This window comes from Oryzias latipes, assembly GCF_053564925.1.
Source record: "Oryzias latipes strain Hd-rR chromosome 1 unlocalized genomic scaffold, Olatipes_Hd-rR_3.1 chr1_Y".
Lineage (NCBI taxonomy): Eukaryota > Metazoa > Chordata > Actinopteri > Beloniformes > Adrianichthyidae > Oryzias > Oryzias latipes.
In genome coordinates, this window is record NW_027616335.1 from 5,090,548 (window position 1) to 5,112,054 (window position 21,507).

General features: G+C 40.9%; 1 long non-coding RNA gene across 1 annotated transcript; it reads right to left on the minus strand.

Moving 5' to 3' along the window:
* Window positions 1-3,525: 3,525 nt before the first annotated feature.
* On the minus strand, window positions 3,526-8,744 carry LOC144990357 (uncharacterized). The gene is made up of 7 exons (XR_013654339.1): window positions 8,114-8,744; window positions 7,032-7,114; window positions 6,652-6,727; window positions 6,196-6,306; window positions 4,627-4,654; window positions 4,391-4,510; window positions 3,526-3,962 (listed from the first exon to the last, which is right to left on the minus strand). It is a non-coding gene; the product is annotated as an uncharacterized LOC144990357 (long non-coding RNA).
* Window positions 8,745-21,507: the final 12,763 nt, after the last annotated feature.

Genomic DNA, 21,507 nt, shown 5'->3' on the forward strand with positions numbered 1-21,507 from the left:
CAGCTGATCTGTGGGACTGGGAAATAATGTTCTAAGAAATCTACTTGTCTGCGGCACACCTACAATTTTTGCGAACCTTAGATCCTGTGGCTGTATTACGGCTAAGAATTACGCCTGTGGCGTTTAAACATGCATTCACTGTTTGAGCTGTTACCAAAATTGAATCCACATACTGGATGAGAGTGACGTTGCCTGGCAGGGGACAGTCAGAAGTTTGTTAGATAGTTAGTTTGAATCATATTATGTATGTATATAGTATGTATGTGTGTGCTGTACGCCCATCATCCTGTTTGATACGCAGTTCCCAGACGAACCTGCTTTGTCACAGCTCCTTCTGACACCCTCTCAGAAGGAAGACGTTGTCCTTACTGCTCTGTCCTGTCAGACGTCATCAGATCCTCCTTGGTGTGTTTCATTTGCTTTTGTATATGCAGGTTCCCCAATGACCTCTGACCTCATGCTGTCTCCAGAGTCCCAGCTTCTCTTTATCTACCTTCAGCCATGTCACCAACACAACTCCAATTAAACAAAAATGTAATTCACACACCCAACTACAAATGGTATTTTTAAAACACAGACAACGCAAAGAATTATACAGTCCATAACTTTTAACACAATCAAAACCTTTACCCAAAAGCACAAAATACAAAACACAACACTTAGGTATAACCCTTAAACAAAATAAACCCTTTTAATGAAATAAGACTGTTAGTGTGTAACTAGTATTAACCTTCATGTCCCCCCCTTTATCTGTTTTTTTGTCTTTTTTTTATTCACACACACACACCCGGACTTTGTCCGCGGGCCCGCTCCACCAGAAGAGCTACACAGGAACGTGCAGCTGCACCTACCTCTCTGTGTAAAACCTCAACCCTCCACTGCATTACAAAATAATATTACAAAATATTCCTATTCTGATTTAGAATTTCTCAACAACATCAGACTTATAAACAGGACAGTTCTTAATTAACAATTTAGGATAAAAGTTGTCACAGTTGGTTCAGACATCGGCTGCTCCTCCTTTTCCAGCAGAATTTCCTCTCTATCTGTGCCTTCCAGGTCTTTTTATTTTTAACTCTACTTTCATGTTGCGTGACCCTCATTGACATTTTATCTAACAGATTTTCTGAAATGTTGTGGAAGTCCAAATGGAATTTTTAAAGACCAGTAAAAGAACACCTCATCATATGTTCTGCACTTTGCCACCACACCACCAGCCTAGACCACCAATTTTAATCCTCCTAAAACTGCACCCTCACATTCCTCTCTGGCCCATCCGGGGCCCAACCATCATTGTGAGTTTCTCTGTCAAATTCTCCCTCTATATTACCTACTCTATATACATATTAGGACAAGCTCAAAAATGCCAATATAGTATAGGATCCATTATTCTACTGTTGTATTCATGTATCTATCAAAACTATATCCGTATGCTAATATAGTATTAGATTTATTATTAAACTATAATAGTTGTGTGTTTATTAATATTATATCATAATCCAGAGGTCTGTGCTCCAACTTCAACAGACTCCTGCTCGTGTTGACACCGCAAGGTTTCCAGCAGAGCTGCTGCTTCGGAGCACACATGGCTTTCACACTCACATACGCAGCCGTGCACTTCATTCACACCAAAACCACATAGCACAACAAACAACACTGCAGAGCCTATACTATACTATGGGGACACCAAAGGCACTTTATAGTGATAATGACCCAAATAGTCATGTTTAGACCTTTGCCCCTTAATTTTGGATTAGTAAACCCCGTCAGTCAAGAAGCATTCTGGGAGGGGGGAGAAATTTAGGAGGCAGCCATTTTGTATTAGCTGTGAGATCCTGCTGGCTGGTGTAAGTTGTAGAAGGTAAGTTGAATTTACTCTAAAAAATAAATTTAAGGAAGTGGGAGACATAATTTTTAATAATGTTATTTTTCATGGAGGAGCTTTGTTACCACTTTTATCATAGTTATCAAAGTTAAGGCTGCGGAGTGCGCAGCCTTTTCCCCTGCCGGCCGCAGCTCTCTCGACGGCAGCCAGGTAGGGGGAGGTGTGTTCGGTGTGTGTGGTACTTTGACGCCGCACGCAGATTCAGCGGTAAACTCTGTGAATTCTAATCATTGCGCAGAGAAGAGTGAGTAGTTGTGTCGTGGGTGTTTGCTCTCGATGGAGGGGCAGTAGGTGCTCGCGCGCACGTTGTAACCCCCCCCCCCCCCCCAGACGTTGCGGGGCGGGGGGGGGGGGGGGGGGGGTTCATCGTCACTTTAATGGACTTCCTTTTGCTAAATCCCGCGTTGTGTGCAGACTAATTTAAAGGAAAATGTGAGAAGCTACTGTTATTGACATGACATTATTCTATGGAGTTAATTCAGTCTCAATAATCAGAAATGCACACAACCGGTTTTACAAATGCACACGCTCCGATTCACAAATGTCATTTTATGCAAACGTGAAAAATAAATTCGGAAATACACACCCTGTGTTTCACAAACACACAGATTGTGTTTCACACATGCACACTAAATGTTTTACAAATGCACAATAAGTGTTTCTCACAAATGTGCACACTGTGTTTCACAAAAAACATTTTAGAAATTCACAATAAATGTATCAGAAATGCACAGTAAGTGCTTCACAAACATGATTTTTAGGTATACATGTGATGTGAACTCACAGATCATTCGAACTGCAGACTGTGCATTCAAAATCCCGTTCTCGTTTGTGAATCTCCCCGTGTGTGTGAGAGAATTTTCTACGGTGAATATTGAGACTCATCTGACGGAGCGGGTCAACTAATGTCACCATTGGCTAGTGAATCTGTCAATCAAACTCATCGGCAAAGCAGGCGGGTTCGCTTTTAGCCAATCGAATGGCCCCTTACACTTTCTCTAAGCTTTCTGCGGGTGGCAAAAGCCCCGCCCTTTTTTGATTCTGGACCAGTCGGTCGTTAGCGTGTTAGCCTTAGCATGGCTTGTCGGTTTATTGCCTTCGGTTGTCAAAAATTACTGGCTTGTGCAACTTTTCAGTGGACCTGGAAGCAAGGCAACAGTGGTTGAATGCAGTTGACATTGAATCCATCGAACTCTGTACTGGTCATGAGATTTAAAATGAATGTTTCACTCGGGATTGTTTGTACGTTATTCTCTTAGCTTTCATGCTAGCGTCATTTCAACACTCAGACACGGTTTTGATCATATGAAGGTGGAGGAGAAAAATCTTCAACTTCCACAGGTTTTGTGGAGAAACTGGCATCACTTTGCTCCGTACCACGCAGTGGGACTACATTACCTCAAGTTCATCTCACTGTCAATCACAGACGCCCAATATACACATCCCCTGCTCAGCCCGAGGTCACTTTGCTTGACCTTAATTTTATTTTTTTAATAACTCAAATGGCATTGATTTTATATTGTAACCATATACATATACACCTCTTGGCCAGGTCACCCTTGCAAAAAAGATCCTCATCTCTCTGGGTTTTATAGCTGGTTAAATACTACACAACAAAAGATGGTCATAGAACAACAAAGTGCAAACATTCACCCTTTATTGCAGAGTAAAATTCAGTGAAAACATGGACAGATTAAAACATCAAAATTTAAGCAAATGTGGGATCTCTACTGATTTGAATTTTATTTAAACTGGAACTAATTTTCATAACTTCCTTACATACAATGAAGTCCCTTGAACAATACACTAGTATTGATTTGAACTCTGTCTTACTCCCCTCAGTCTCTCTTCTTCTGTATGAAATTATGTCGCCTAAATTAAGTTCTAAACACACTGGACAGTAAAGATGTAGGTCCACTCCCAAACGGTGTGAATTCCACAATGGATTGATGTCGTCTTGCAGTTCCAACATTTGTGGACCCAAAAGAGGACTGTCCCATACCGGGACATTGATCCCAGGATGAGGTTCAGTCATGGATCCACTCCCCTCCCATTCAATCTCTGGAACCAGCATACCCTCACAAAAAAAAAAAAAAAGATACTGTTTATGAACAGCACTGTTTTTTTGTGTTTTAGATTATGTAGGAACAGTGACCGACTAATAATAACTTATATTGTTGCTGGCAGGCAGACCTCATATCTCCATAACTGTTTATAATTTGCAAATAAGTGAACCTTAACAAAGTAGTGACATTAGTACATCTGATGGCTCATAAGGCCATGCATTGTGATGCATTTTGAACTTGCAGATGTGCTATTCTTCCTACAAACAAACAATTTAGGGAAATTGTTTGCACCACACAACAATAATCCTTTTCATTCATTTTCGATGAAAATTCACTGTAGTCATTATGATTTCATGATACTCTTCTTGATACTTTCCACTTTAGTCAAACTGCACACAAATCAGTTGTCCAGTACAGTGAGATTAAATAAAGCATTTACCCGGGGATCAGAAACAGGGTTCTGGGTCAAGCCCAACTGCCACAGCTGATTTGGTGTCATGCTTTGCTCCGTCCTGATTGGATGGCTGTCCCACGCGTCACTAAAGACATCCAAACTGGCCTGAATGCGTGGTAGAAAAATGTAATGGCAGCAGAATACGTGATGTGACTGATATTGAGCAAGGCTTGGTCCTCAGGAGAGTGCAGGATGTTGTAATATAAACCAGTAACACTCACGAAGACATCACACCAGAGGAGCTCAATCCTGTATTTGGAAAAAAGCAAAAAGAAATATTATATTGTCAGATTTATTTTTAATACATCATTCACTTTTATGTATCAGGGCTCCAGACTAACTTTTTTCACTAGGAGCATAGTGGCCCCTAACTGAAAATTTTAGGGGCACAACCAGAAAATTTAGGGGCGCATACCGTAAATCAACATTCTAACCAAATCTACTAATTTCCACTGTATTACAAATAAATACTTTAATAATAGATGCAGAAATTACAATGTGCCGTTTCTAATTCAGTGTCATATTTTATTCTGCACTTTTGAAGATGCAATATGAAGGTAAACTGACAGCACCATCGCTGTCACGACAGTACAACTAAGTAAAAATAGTAAAAAAAATACCATACATTTAGAATAAAAAAAGTTTTTAGTAACAAGTGATTACCGTAGTAACCTTTCGTAATTTCACAGTTTCAAACAATACTTAAATGTATGTAAATATTAGAGGATGGAAATTCATGTTGGTGACACCAAATAGGTTTAGCCAAGATGCACAATAAGCGTGTTTGAGATCACCCAGATGGACGCAACACTGCACAGATCACCTGGTGTGTGACGTATATTTTTGTTTTTGCTCCAACATCACCTGTCAATCAAAACAAAAATATCCCGAGAAAGGGGTGAGAGCAAGACACCAATCAGAGCGAACGCAGCTGGAAATTTAGTATTGAACTGACTAAAAGCTGCCCTACAGACTACAAAACAATGCATTATGGGACATGCGTCCTGATGGGTTTTTTGTAGTTCACTGATCAATTAAAATAATTTAAAATACCAACTGATTAAAAAAAGGCTACATCCATTACAAAACATTAAAATAATTATAGAAGATGTAATATCACAGCTCATACTTAGGGGGAGAGGCATATTAAAACGAAATTGAATGTTAAGGACAACTCCTAATTCCTGGTCTCTTTCAGTCTCGCTGCAGCTTCGACTTCATGCGAGTTTGAGACCCCTGCTGTACACTCTGTCACTGGTACACTAGCTGCAGGTCGGAAGAACGAATCAATAGTTCGCTTGCTCATAGCTCAGACACACATATCAGGTTGTGATGATATTTGTCTCCGTTTCCTTCCCACGGATGTTTACGCGCGCTCGATTATCTCTAGGCCCCGCCCCTCCACATATTTTAGCCACTTGCAGTGACTTTCCCTATTCTTCTCAGACGCATTGGCCGCCTCAGGCATCACTCAATGAAACGCGAGTGTGTGCTCGCGTGTGCTCCAGTCTTATGAGTATTCGCGCGAGTGTGTGTGTGTGTCTGCTTGCGTGCGCTCGCGTCTCATTGATGATTTCATCTCTCATTTCATCGATCATTGACGTGCCCCTTCCACGTTTAATGTATAAAAATACGGAGGGTGGAGGAGGCAAATTTACTGGTAGCACATGTGCGACTGGGTGTAAAATTCAGTTGCACACTCTCAAATTTTGGTCGCAAAATGCGACCAAATGGACGCAGTCTGGAGCCCTGTGTATATATTAAAGCTTCTAAAACTAGGTTCAACTCACCGTTGATTGTGTGTACACTTTTCCCACAATGAACCCGTTTGTGTCAGTTGTACGTACTGTGAGCATTAACTCGGCTATGCCCACATTTCTCCTCCGTGATCTCCTCTCACCCTGACAATAACATGAAAATCATGTCTCAAACACATAATTACAAATGCATCGGCAATACGGAACACATCAGTTTAAAATGTAATGTTCTTATGTATGATGCCAATAAGTAGAATTTCTAGGTTAAAAAAATTGCAGGAGTGGGTTACATGTATCACTGGGGAAAAAATGAGGTGAGAGAGACTGTTAAGGGGGGGTAAAATGTTATTCATGAGGGGAAAGAGTTTTAGAGTTGCCTTTGTTTATGGAGAGGAGTCTAAAAAAAGTAATTTTATTTTGTACAAATAACCAAGTACTTATACTGCCTGATATGTGAATAAAATATTTCTTTATGAATGACATGAATACCTCAGAGGAAAGCCATAAACGTTCACAGCGTCACTGAAGAAGGCCAAGTGGGTGTCTGCACAGTGTTGTCTGCTATCTTCTCAGGTACAGGATACATGGAATACAAGTACAAATACTTTCAACTGACAGATGTTTACGGCGGCAAAAATGCTAAATTCCCAATTGACAGGTAAAACAGTAATACAATAGGATGATAAAATATGAAATAGAATAGAATAGAAGGGTATTTAATAATCCCTGAGGAAAATTTTTTAAAATGGCCATCTTAAAAAAAACACATAAACACACATGCATTACAAATAGAAATATCACAAAATAAAAAGATTGATAAAAAAAGGTAAATAATTGGAAAATCAGTGGGTAAAATTAAAAGAAATTACTTGTAAGATGCCCTGCCAGAGAGTTGTATTGCCTGATGGCACGAGGAACAAAAGATTGTCACGCTGTCACGCTTCAGTAATTCCTAGAGAATAAATAAAAACACAACAAACATGGATTAGATCATTTAGCTGTCTGATCTTAAATTACATAATTTTCAAATATATGAAAGGGGAATTTTTTTAAAACACTCTTGCTATGATTACTTGAGCTTGTAGTAAAGAACACCTTTAAAAAAATCAGAGACAAGACACTGATCACAGGAAGCCTGTGTGTAATATTTACAGTAACTTCTACTCTAATCACTGTTGACAGCTGATTTCTCCCATCCACCCTTTCTGTGACTACTTATCGACTACAAAACAGCCTAAAAACATAATGTTTGGGATTCTTGTCATTACGTCATTGGAAGTAAAGATACGGGGATTTTAGTGGCTGTTACTCTGACACAATGTCACAGGGCTGGTCATCACAATGAATACGGGTTCTAACGTTAGAAACTTAATGAGGCTTCTTTCATTCAACAGTGGATTCATGTCTGTTATATTTAAAAAATGCCGTTTTCATGAATGTCATATGAATTAACTTTGTTGCACAGTCCACCCCGTCTTAAAGTCTGGGTTGTGAAAATGCTGTGTCTAACTTTAACCCGGATCGCGTTTACATAAGGCAGCACACGGAACAACTAGCTAGTTAGCATAGCATAGCATCAGTGTTTAAACAAATCGCCGTCTCCAAATCAATACTTTTTATTAAACTTTCTTTGCTGCTGTAAATCCGGCATGCTTTTCCCCTTAGTTCCTTATGAATCATGTTAAGAACCTACAGATCATTGGCTATAGACGCTAGCTTGAACCGACACCGGCTTGAACTTCACTCACACTCACAGGCAGCCACAACTTGCACAGGCTAAGCAAAACAAAGCTGAGCTAATTTGCGGTGGGGGTACTCTGCAAACGACTCGGCTGCAGTGTTCATAAAGCATTCACACATGTCACTTGGCAAAGGAGAACGCTTCAACTTGGTATTCAATAACATTACAGGACGCACAATGAGGGAATGATCAAATAAATGCATTACTTACGGGCTGAGACTGATCCCGTTCAGAAGACCTCTCCGCCATGTTTGCCGCCCGCGTCCTTTCAACTGCTGTGCTGAACAGCTCCCTCCCTCGTCACTTTGAAAGTGAGGAGTGTAAGGGGCCATTCGATTGGTTAAAAGCGAACCCGCCTGCTTTGCCGATGAGTTTGATTGACAGATTCACTAGCCAATGGTGACATTAGTTGACCCGCTCCGTCAGATGAGTCTCAATATTCACCGTAGAAAAATCTCTCACACACACGGGGAGATTCACAAACGAGAACGGGATTTTGAATGCACAGTCTGCAGTTCGAATGATCTGTGAGTTCACATCACATGTGTACCTAAAAATCATGTTTGTGAAGCACTTACTGTGCATTTCTGATACATTTATTGTGAATTTCTAAAATGTTTTTGTGAAATACAGTGTGCACATTTGTGAGAAACACTTATTGTGCATTTGTAAAACATTTAGTGTGCATGTGTGAAACACAATCTGTGTGTTTGTGAAACACAGGGTGTGTATTTCCGAATTTATTTTTCACGTTTGCATAAAATGACATTTGTGAATCGGAGCGTGTGCATTTGTAAAACCGGTTGTGTGCATTTCTGATTATTGAGACTGAATTAACTCCATATTATTCAGCCTTTCAAAACCGTTCCACCTACTATGAGCTAGCTAAGTGGAAGTCATGATTTGATCTTCACACAGTGTACTTGTGTGTTGGCTGTCAAAGATAGATATAATTATTAATTTTGTTACTAGGAAGATATGTAAGCGATAAATGTGTAGCATAATTCATTTAGAAATGTCTAATTTGACATTTAAAATGGATTAATAGAAATGCTTTTTAATTTTCAAAATGAAGCTGCATTTTTTGACTCAAAATTAAAAAGAAAAAGCAATACTTCAAAATACTTTTTCATTTCCTTCCTCAACACAGCTTTTTCTGTCACTTAATTAAAATTAAAATTAAAATGGTACAGTAAACCCTTGTTTTTCGCGGGGGTTACGTTCCAAAAGGAACCCGTGATAGGCAAAATCTGTGAAGTAGAAACCTTTGTTTTTTCTTACCAATAATATACAATTAAAAACTTAATCTATTTCAATGTATAATAAAACTATTATACATTGAAAAGAAAGAACAAACCATTTTACAGGCTTAAGCATTTGTTTCACAAATAAAAGTACTTTAGAAACGTTTTTTTTTTCAACAGACCTTCTGTACTGTACTGTCAAATAATAATTTTAATCATCGATGTGAACAGAAGGCTTCAAATCGCGGAGATTAGCCCCGCCCACCGCGACCCGAGAGTAATTGAATTAAACAGGAGAAAATTTAAAATGATAATAAAAAATACAAAGTACAGTCGGACAAATAGTGACTCAGGTGTATTTCACTGCTCTTCAGACTGCACGAAGCTGCAAATAAATGTGTAAATATATGGGAATTACATCAGTCTTTATTTTGTTCTGGACACCACTGGAAACACAAATTCATATGATGGTTTCTCAGATCGCAGCAGCATTTCCGCCTTCAGCGATCATCGGGAGCTTCGTGCTCCGCTATGCGAAGGCAGCTGGCGGTCCGAAGAATTAAAGCTTGTCCGCGGTGCGTGATGAAAAAGCATTTCTATTAATCCATTTTCCATGTTAACCATGCGACTCATCCTCGAGGGAGGGTTTTTTCGCTGTGGCGACCCCTGATGGGAGAAACCGAAAGTGAAAGAAGAAATGTCAAATTAGACATTTCTAAATGAATCATGCTACACATTTACCAGAGAACGTCTTGAAAATGAAATGTCAAATACCATTTTCATTTTAATTAAGTGACAGAATAAACTGTGTTGAGGAAGGAAATGAAAAAGCATTTTGGTGGATTGCTTTTTCATTTTCTTTTTCATTTTCAAAAAATGCAGCTTCATTTTGAAAATGAAAAAGCATTTCTGGTTTTGACTTTGCTTTTTATTTATGCTACAGAGTCGCTTCAATAGGAAGTTACATCTATCATAACGGCTGGTTTTTTTTTTTTGTTTTTTTCCCCCCCAGAAACTAACAGAACGATAAGCAGTCTCCCCTCAAGTTGAGGAACGGTGAGAAATTGTTTCCTTATTACATTTTTTTTGTGTATGGAAAGTATAGTTAGATTGATAGATAGATATGCTATGGATTTTTTTCTGTTCCATTTTTTTAACCTTTGAATTCTCATTCTGAATGTTTTTTAACCCTAACATTTTTGATGACCCCGAAATTCAATGTTAAAAAAAAAATTCGAGGGGGAAGACACCGCTTTCCTTGTTTCACTAGAACTAGTCGATCTAAGAACACACTGATATCCAGCCAATCACATCATGATAACGATGTGTCGTCAGGGTTCAATACTTTTTACTAGAGGTAAGGTGTGAGGTATTGTCCCCTCACTCCTCAAGATCGCTGCAGTCAGACCCATCCTAAAAAAACCCGGCTCAGACCCCAATTCCTTTCATAATCTTCGTCCTATTTCTAACCTCCCCTTCATTTCAAAAATTCTTGAAAAAATAGTCGCCTCCCAACTTTCCCATCATCTCACCCAAAATGATCTTTTTGAACCCTTTCAATCTGGTTTCCGTCCCCTTCATAGCACAGAAACTGCCCTACTAAAAATCACCAATGACCTTCTCCTTGCAGCTGATTCTGGACTCATCACCATCCTCATCCTCCTCGACCTGAGCGCAGCATTTGACACCATATCTCCTCCTCCACAGACTTTCAGCCCTCGGTATCGAGTCCATCCCCCTCCGCTGGTTTCATTCTTATTTTTCAAGCCGCTCTCAGTTTATTCAACTGAATTCTTTCAAATCCCAACCCTCACTTATTTCATCTGGTGTTCCTCAAGGTTCTGTTCTCGGTCCCCTCCTCTTCATTACCTACCTGCTACCCCTTGGCAATATATTTCGTAAATTCAATATTGATTTTAATTGTTTCGCGGATGACACCCAGCTCTATCTGTCCAGTAAACCCAACTCTTCTATTCCACCTGCCTCCCTCTCCTCCTGCCTGTCTGAAATAAAAACCTGGTTCACCCTAAACTTCCTCAAACTTAACAGTGATAAAACCGAATTACACCTCGTAGGTTCCAAATCCACCCTTTCCAAAGTTTCTAATTTTAACCTTTCCATCGATTCCTCTCCAGTTTTCCCCTCCCCTCAAGTAAAGAGTCTGGGTGTCATCCTTGACAGTACATTATCATTTCAATCCCATATCAATAGCATTACTCGGTCAGCCTACTATCATCTACGTAATATTAATCGACTCCGCCCCTCCCTCACCATCCACTCCGCCTCCATTTTAGTTCATAGTCTGGTCACTTCTCGTCTCGACTATTGCAATGCTCTTCTCTTTGGTCTTCCCAACAAAACTCTAAATAAGCTTCAGTTAGTCCAGAATTCAGCTGCCCGCATCATCACCAGAACCCCCTCCTTCCATCACATCACTCCCGTTCTCCAGCAACTGCACTGGCTTCCAGTAGCCTTTAGGATTAAGTTCAAGATCCTTCTCTACACTTTTAAAGCCCTCCATAGCATGGCTCCCTCCTATCTCTCTAATCTCCTCTATATTAACACTCCCTCTCGCTCTCTTCGGTCTTCTTCCTCCCTTCAGCTCTCTGTCCCTCCGGCCCGTATGGTCACAATGGGGAGCCGTGCCTTCAGTCGCTCTGCTCCCCAACTCTGGAACTCTCTCCCCCCAGACCTCCGTAACACTGACTCCTTTCTGATCTTTAAATCCAGACTCAAAACCTATCTGTTTAAGCTTGCATTTCCGGAACACAGTTTCTCATTTTCTGTCAGCTGATTTTACTAATGAATCCAATTTATTTATTGTTTTTAACTTGTGATTTTATTGTGTTTTACCTCTAACTTTGTACAGTGACCTTGGGTGTTTTGAAAGGCGCTTTTAAATAAAATGTATTATTATTATTATTATTATTAAGATTTTCAGCCCGAGTCCGAACCGACCTGAAATTCGGGTACTAAAATGAATACCGTAATTTCCGGACTATAAGCCGCTACTTTTTTTCCTGCGCTTACGGCCCTGCGGCTTATTCAGTGATGCGGCTAATTTATGGATTTAATTGGCAGCCGCCATGTACGTACTTTCGGACTCAGTGAATGGTTTGAATTCCCTATCAAACACCAAGCAACAAGTCATTTGTTTTTCAACACACCTCTAAGCAGCCAAACAGCATGGACTTGACTTCAGGTCTTAGACACGTCAGTCATGGTTCAACAAAAAGAAACACGCATGCCCGGCCGCATCCCAGAACAGGGCTCCAGACTACCGTAAATTCCGGACTACAAAGCGCACCCGATTACAAGCCGCACCCACCCATTTTCACGTGTTTGACTGCTTTTATACATACACAAGCCGCGTCAGAGTACAAGCCGCGCATGTGTTAGGCAATATTGTCATTCTGACAGATCAAGGCCAGCATCCCAGAGTGAGTGCAATTTATTAGCACATTGTGGGTGGTGCCAGCTTTGCCTATGGCTCACGTATTTGAGTGTATCGACATCTGTCAAACAGCATGGACCTGTATTCTGTTCACAAGTTCCTCAGTTATGGTGTTTTTATTTCATTTCTTTTTTACTTATTGACAATCTAGGTATCATACATAAAATTACAAACAGTAACCATATAATCAACATTACATCCCTCAGTTATAATGAGGAAATTTACATCCGCGATTCCACATTTCCCATGAGTCTTAGGGGCTAAAGGCGGGGCCAACGCCCGGCTCGCCACACTGTTGTATGTGTTTAAGAATGAGCAAGTATCAGCAGTGCATGGAGGGGTGAAGGGGAAAAGCTCTCCTTCCGCTTGTGTCGCAGCAGCGTTATGGGAGTAACAGGACTGGTTAAAAAACACACCGGTAAAATAAAGCAGCGGCGACTGAAAAGGGCGCGCCTCAGCGCGATACGCGCGCCTCAGTGCGGCGCGTGCGTCAGAATTCAGAAGCCTCTGCACTCCGCGGACGCCTCTGCGCTCCGCTCCCGCCCCGCAGGCTCCTTGTCTCCCCTTCCTATCTACTCCTACACCTCTGGCCAGGGCGGCTTCAAGGAGGAGCACTTCGTCCCCATTGCGCCGGTGTAAGGAGCAAATAGTTTCTGTGCAGAGCAATCGGACTTAAAACTGTACGTTTTGTGTATGAGGGGCGGATGCGTTGTTACGTGTGGGAGCCATCAGACTGCCATCGGCCCCGCAGCTCAATCAGCAGGAGAAGATGTCTCCAGCTCACACGGAGGCTGTGAGTTTTTCAAAGCAAAATTCCGCTTTTACGGTTTCCTTAGAAACCGTAAATGGAGTGTAAATTCACTCCGTGCGCTGTTCTCTCCGTCACGCAGCAAACCGGCTTTTCCAAACCCGTTGGTGACGGTGGACTTTTTTACGCTGCTTTTAACGATTGCTTTTAACTTGAAAGCTTCATCATATTGTAGCGGCGATCACATGCACGTTGGGTCTAATGGCCCCAAAGGATTCTGGGATGCGGCCGGGCATGCGTGTTTCATTTTGTTGAACCATGACTGAAGTGTCTAAGACCTGAAGTCAAGTCCATGCTGTTTGGCTGCTAAGAGGTGTGTTGAATATAAAAGCCTTGTGCTTGGTGTTAGATAGAGAATTCAAACTATTCACTGAGTTCGAAAGTATGTACATGGCGGCCGCCAATTAAATCCATAAATTAGCCGCGTCACCGAATAAGCCGCAAGGCTGTAAGCGCAGGAAAAAAGTAGCGGCTTGTAGTCCGGAAATTACGGTAACTTTTTTCAATAGGAGCACAGTGACCCCTAACTGAAAATTTTAAGGGGCACAACCAGAAAATTTAGGGGCGCATACCGTAAAACAACATTCTAACCAAATCTACTAATTTCCACTGTATTATGAATAAATGCTTTAATAATAGATGCAGAAATTACAATGCACTGTTTCAAATTCAGTGTCACATTTTAATCTGCACTTTTGAAGCAACAACAACAACAAGGTAAACTGACAGGCGAAGGTAAACTGTAAAAGAACGGGCGATGTTCACTGGACATCAGAACAATCGATACAGATACCTGAGATCAAAGAGAGGCTCAAAAACTGAGCTATAAATTTATCTTGGTGACACCAAATAAATGCAGCCAAGATGCACAATAAGCGTGTTTGAGATCACCCAGGTGGACGCAACGCTGTTCAGATCGCCTGGGGGGTATTCCAGAAAGTAGGTTATGCTAGCTCCCACGGTAAGTTTGAGGCTAAGGAAGTTGATAACCTCAGTTTTCGGTTCCAGAAATGGAGGTATGTTTCAGGGTAGGTCAAGTTGCCATGGCAACTCATGCTCTGAACATAACCTGGTCGGGAGCAGGTTTAGTTGAAGGTTAGTTTGTTTACAGAGAGGTGAAGCAGCATGGCGTGTCCATTTGAAGATGATTTAGTGGATGAAGAAGCTCAGATAATACTTTTTACACCGTGAGAGGGTGATAAGACCACATATGGATGTTGGAAAATTAAACTTTTTTACTTTGATCTAACTTAGTTATTTGCTTCAGTTAAGATAATTCATTTTTTTGTTAAGTCAGTTTAAAAATAACACGCAGTTTTCAAACAGTTATTTTACTTTCATTCAAATTAATTCAATTAAGTAGGTGTAACGTTGGTCCTGCTGTTAGATCGGCACCGCAAGGGATTGTGGGATATCATTCCCCTTGCCTGTCTGGACAGATTTGGGTTTAAGTGTGGGTTTTTGACCAAATGTGTTTAGTTGTTTAGCTGTTTTACTGTGTTTTGCCATGTTTTTCTGAGTTATTTTGTCATACTGTGCTTATGTCTCTGCACCATGAGTAAGAGTGAAGGAGAGGATAATGAGTTTATATAGCACCCCTTCCAGGTAGTTCTGTAATGTCAATGACGGAAAATTCTTTTTTTCCCCCCGTCCTTTTTATTGTTATAAAAATGAGCATATCTGCCGGCTCATACTTAGACATATGAGAGATCAAGAAAATAATTAATTAAGATGGTAAAAATATTAATTGAATTGGAGTAATAAGACATTTAGTTAGATAAATACTTACATTTGAGTTGTAGAAACAATTATTAAGTTTTATAGACGTAAGAAATTAGGTTGATTAAATTTAACTCAATTATATGTTACCAATAGAAGTAATTCATTTAAGGTGGCAAAATTGGATAAGTCATATATACAGTAAACCCTTGTTTTTCGCGGGGGTTATGTTCCAAAAAGAACCCGTGATAGGCAAAATCCGCGAAGTAGAAACCTTTATTTTTTTCTTACAATTAATATACAATTAAATACTCTATTACACATTGAAGAGAAAGAACAGACCATTTTACAGGCTCAAGCATTTGTTTCACAAATAAAGGTACTTTAGAAACGTTTTTTTCAACAAATAACTTCTGTACTGTACTGTCAAATAATCATTTTAATCATCAATGTGAAAAGAAGGCTTCAAATCGCGGAGATTAGCCCCGCCCACTGCGACCGGAGTAACAGGATTAAACGGGAGAAAATTTAAAATGATTATGAAAAAAATACAAAGTACAGTCGGACAAATAGTGACTCAGGTGTATTTCACTGCTCTAGACTACAGACTGAGCCGCTGCATCCCGACTTTGCTTTGCAGTGTTATCTTCTTTTGAAGCCCGCGGTGCAGCTGTGTGTGTTTGTTCGGGAGAAGAACATAGTGATAGGCAGTTGTTGTCGCTCTTTTTTAGAGAAACGCAAAATTGCAAGAGAATTTGCACGTACGTAATGTAAATTTGGCAAGCTGCTTTACGTACCTGTACATTTTAAACTGCAACGTTATTTTTGTATTTATTTTTAACTGCAACGTTATTGACGCACAGGTAGAGAAGAAGCAGAGTGACTTTTTAGCCAATCAGAATGCAGAACACAATGCACGATGCAAATCCGTGAAGTAGCGAAACTGTGAAAAATAAACCGCGTTGTAGCAAGGGATCACTGTATATGCGTCACAAGGAAAATGGAAATAAGATCAGAAACTTGCGCGTTTACTTTGTCTGTTCTTACTACAAGCAGAAACTCTTTCTTTTGATGATGCAGCCGTGTTACTTTTTTGATGGACGTATAATCTTCATACGCCGTCATTAATCTCAGACTCCGTCTCACTGAAGTATAGCGCTTTCTTTTTTTCTCCACGCGTTTCCATGGTGACTCCAGAAATCGGTGATCTATTGAGAATGTCTTTATGTACCTGCTGTGCACGCACATTAACCCAGGGTTACCAAGTCGAGTGTAATTACGCCGACTCATACCCGGGGGGTATTCCAGGAAGCATGTTTAAACTAGCCTGACTTTAAGCCTGAACTCTGGCTGAAATCCGTCTGAACTTGCTTACTCTGGGTATGTCGGTTCCAAAAGACCGGATATGAGTTGGCGTAATTACGCTCGATTTGGTAACCCTGGGTTAACGCACGGTACATAAAGACATTCTCAATAGATCGCCGATTTCTGGAGTCACCATGGAAACGCGTGGAGAAAAAAAGAAAGCGCTATACTTCAGTGAGACGGAGTCTGAGATTAATGACGGCGGATAGAAATTATAAATCCATCAAAAAAGTAACACGGCTTGAAAAATAATTTAAATAATTTAGTTAAATTAATTCAAACTCAATAATTGTTTATACAACTCAAATGTACATATTTATCTAACTAAATGTCACATTACTTCATAAATCTTTTTTCCATCTTAATTACTTATATTTCTTGAACTTTCATATGTCTAAGTTTGAGCCGGCAGATATGCTCATTTTTATAACAATAAAAAGAACGGAAAAAAATGCACGGAGTGCAAAAATTCACCACAGTGTATTCCATCACTGTCATAACAGGATAAGGTGGTAGGGGTGCTATATAAACTCATCATCCTTTCCTTTACTTTCACTCATGGTGCAGAGACGTATGCATAGTAGGACAATATAGCTCGGCAAAACACGGTGAAACACAGTAAAACAGCTATACAACTAAACACATTTGGTCAAAAACCCACACTTAAACCCAAATCCGTCCAGACAGGACGGATTTGGGTTTATCTAACAGCATCATCAAAGTTACACCTACTTAATTGAATTAATTTAAACGAAAGGAAAATAATTGTCTGAAAACTACGTGTTATTTTTAAGGTGACCTAACAAAAAAATGATTTATCTTAACTGAAGCAAATAATTAAGTTAGATCAAAGTAAAAAAGTTTATCTTTCCAACATCCATATGTGTGTGGTCTTATCACCCTCTCATGGTGGAAAAAGTATTATCTGAGCTTCTTCATCCACTAAATCATCTTCAAATGGACACTGCATGCTGCTTCACCTCTCTGTAAACAAACTAAGCTTCTACTAAACCTGCTCCGGACCAGGTTATGTTCAGAGCATGGGTTGCCATGGTAACTTGACCTACCCTGAAACATACCTCCATTTCTGGAACCGAAAGCTGAGGTTATCAACTTCCTTAGCCTCAAACTTATCGTGGGAGCTAGCATAACCTGCTTTCTGGAATACCCCCCCGGTCTTTTGGAACCGACATACCCCGAGTAAGCAAGTTCAGGCGGATTTCAGCCAGAGTTCAGGCTTAAAGTCAGGCTAGTTTAAACATGCTTCCTGGAATACACCCCTGGTGTGTGATATATATTTTTGTTTTTGCTCCAACATCACCTGTCAATCATCACAAAAATATCAGGAGAAAGGGGCGGGAGCAGCAAGGCCCCAACCTACCGAACGCAGCTGGAAATTTAGTACTGAACTGACTACAAATAATACATTATGGGACATGTGTCCTGATGGTTTTTGTAGTTAAGTGAGAAATTGAAATAATTTAAAATACCAATTGATTAAAAATAGGCTACATCCATTACAAAACATTCAAATAAATATAAAATATATAATAACACAGATCATACTAAGGGGGGAGAGGAATATTAAAACTAAATTGAACTGAACCCAATGATCCAGGCGAGCCGCTGGTTCATCTCAAACACGTCTATCCTTTGCATTTTCACCACGTGTTTTACGTGCGTCTCGGACTAAACCGTGTTGTTGCTCGAACATCTTTGATGCTAAAGGCCCGTTAGCTGTCACGCATGTAGGTGTGGGACATTTATTCTCCTCAGCTGACCCGACTCCTGCGAGAGCGGTGAGCTGCCCTAACAGCCGTGCATAACCCGTTTGGTTGGGGGGATGCGACGCCGCGCGCTTAACCGTAACCCCCGTAACATCCGGGTCTGTGCGGCCCAGAGAAAAGTTCAGCACGGACTGCATGCATTTAGAAAATTACGAGCGAATAGATACGTTCTAAAAAGGAAAGTAAGGAACTCCTTCATGTGATCCGGGGAGGGGGCTGTCAGGTTTCCTGCTTTCAAGCCCGGTCATTGTCACGCCCCCAATAGTCATTTACTCCACTGTGATTGGTTGGTTTGTCAGCTCCGCACACGACAATGAAAAGGTGTCATTCATACAAACTGGAAGGACGCATTAAAATTACACTTTCATTTCAAGGTGGGGGCCACAAATAGCCCGCGGGCCGCGAGTTTGAGACCCCTGCTGTAGACTCTGGCACTGGTACACTAGCCGCAGGTCGGAAGAATGAATCAATGGTTCGCTTGCTCATAGCTCAGATGCACGCACAGGTTGTGATGATATTTGTCTCCGTTTCATTCCCACAGATGTTTACGCGCGCTCGATTATCTCTATGCCCCTCCCCCTCCACGCATTTTAGCCACTTACGCGAGTGTGTGCTCTCGTCTCATGAGTATGAGTGCGAGTTTGTGTGTGTATTTGCGTGCGTGTGCGCTCGCGTCTCATTGATTATTTCATTGATCATTGACGTGCCGTTTCCACGTTAAATGTATAAAAAATACGGAGGGTGGGGGAGGGCAAATTTACTGGTCACACATGTGCGACTGGATGTAAAATTCAGTCGCACACTCTCAAATTTTCGCATTTTGCGACCAAATGGTCGCAGTCTGGAGCCCTGCCAGAATCCTTTGGTGCCATTAGACCCAACGTGCACGTGATCGCCACTACAATATGATGCAGCTTTCAAGTTAAAAGCAGCGTGAAAAAATCCACCATCACCAACGGGTTTGGAAAAGCCGGTCAGCTGCGTGACGGAGAGAACAGCGCATGCTCAGGAGGGAATTTACCTCGGAGTCACAGTGACATGAGTCCATCTATTAGCAGCTCCATATATATGAGATGATCTTTTAAAGGTATGTTTATTATTGTTTTGTTATGGTTATTATGAAGCCCCTCTTTGCTCATCATTTTATTTTTAATGATCAGTGCTTTTTGTGGCAGAACGAAGTATGGTTATGTGAAGGCTAACATGCACTACAACGTTTAGCCTGGATGAACATGAATCCATGCGGGAAAAGCTGCAATCTGCAGCTTGGCTGCACGTAAATATGTGGGAATAACATCAGCCTTTATTTTGTCGGGACACGACTGGAAACACAAATCGACGTGATCGTTTTTACGATTTCTAAGGACTGAGCTGAAAAGCTCACAGCTGGAGACATGTTCTCCTGCTGCTGGTTTACATAAAGCTGCGGGACAGATGGCAGTCTGATGGCTCCCACACGTAACAACGCATCCGCCCCTATCCACAAAACGTACAGTATTAAGTCCGATTGCTCTGCACAGACACGATTTGCTCTGTCCACCGGCGCAATGGGGACGAAGCGCTCCTCCCTGGAGCCGCCCTGGCCATAGGTGTCGGAGAGGATAGGAAGGGGAAACAAGGAGCGCGCTTGGCGAGCACGGAGCGCAGAGGCGTCAGCGGAGCAACAGTGTTTGTTATGAAAGGAAACCTCTGACGCACGCGCCTCGTTGCTTATTTTACTGATGTGTTTCTTTTAACCAGCCCTGTTCCTACCATAATGCTGCCGCGACACAAGCGGAAGGAGAGATGCTCTCCCGTTCACCCCTCCATGCATTGCTGCTATTTGCTCATTCTTAAACACGTACAACAGTGTGGCGAGCCGGGCGTTGGCCCTGGCTCTAGCCCCTAAAACTCATGGGAAATGGGGGATGAGGTGCGCATGGACAACATTGCACCAGATTTGTTGGATTTTTTAATCTCCTTTCTAGAGCCTTTCTGTGAAGCACAAGGAGAACTGGAAGGAGATAAATATACCACACTGAATCTAGTTTGCCCCTGGAATGAGAGGTTAAAAAAGCACTGTCAACCCAGTTCTGCGGATAATCCTCAGCAGGCGTTTGTGCGCCACAGGCATTCTGAACTTTTGAATCAAAAAGTCAAAATACATATGTTGCACAAAGTTGCACTATTCCTGTGGCCTAACTTCAACAAACTCAGAATGATGACACCGACAGAAGTGTCAGAGGAGCATGCACATGTCCGCACACTTCTGGAAGAAGAAGAAGAAGAAGATCAAAGAGGAGAAGCCACCACTACTTTTGAAAACGAGGAGGACGAGGCGCACACGTTCAGCCCCCTTTCTCCACCTGCAGCAAAACGAAAAAGGGCTTCTTTTTTCAGTGAGTGGGAAAATACGGATGATGACGATGATGCTCCTGTTCAAGATTAGGTTAACTTGTATATTAGTCAAAAGCACGCCATGGCTGATCACCGAGATTTGCTTGGCTGGTGGAGAATAAACTCGAGTATATGCCCGAAATATGCCAAGTTAGCAAGATCCGTGTTGTGCATACCCGCAAGCAGCAGCAGCAGCAGTGAGCAAGATTTTAGCGCAGCTGGCCGTACGATAGATTAGCGGAGAACTTCACTGAAACCTGGTACAGTGGACGCAATCTTGTTCCTGCAGGACGACCACAAAATATAAACAAGGTCAGTAATATACTGCTGTTCAAATCACCATTTTAATTATTGTCTGAGGCTTTAATTATTTCCCTTATTTCACAGGAATAAAGACCAGGACACGTCACGACGAGGCCGCAATTTGCAGACCAGGCAGCGGTTTAAACGCTTTCATTGTATTTATATTTTGCACAGTTTGTAACGTTTGTTTGTTCATGTTTGCCATTTTTTTTTATTATACATTCACTAAGCTTTTGTTTTTTATTCAAACATAATAGTTTTTCTTGTCTGCCCTTTCTTGTTTGAGTTATTTGTAATTATTAGTAGGCTTATTTTTACGCACTTTGTTTGGTTCTTTTTTTTTTAAATAATGTTCTTAACACATTATTTTTGTTCTTATTTATTCAAATTAGTAATGTTTTATTTTATGTAGCTTGCTTATTTATATATTACTTTATAGTTTGATTTTTTTTATTCCAAAAGCGTGTTCCTGAAAATGTTCCTATTTATTTTGTTTACAGCAGGTTGTTTTTTGTGTGTTCCAATGCAAATTATTAAGATAAAGAATG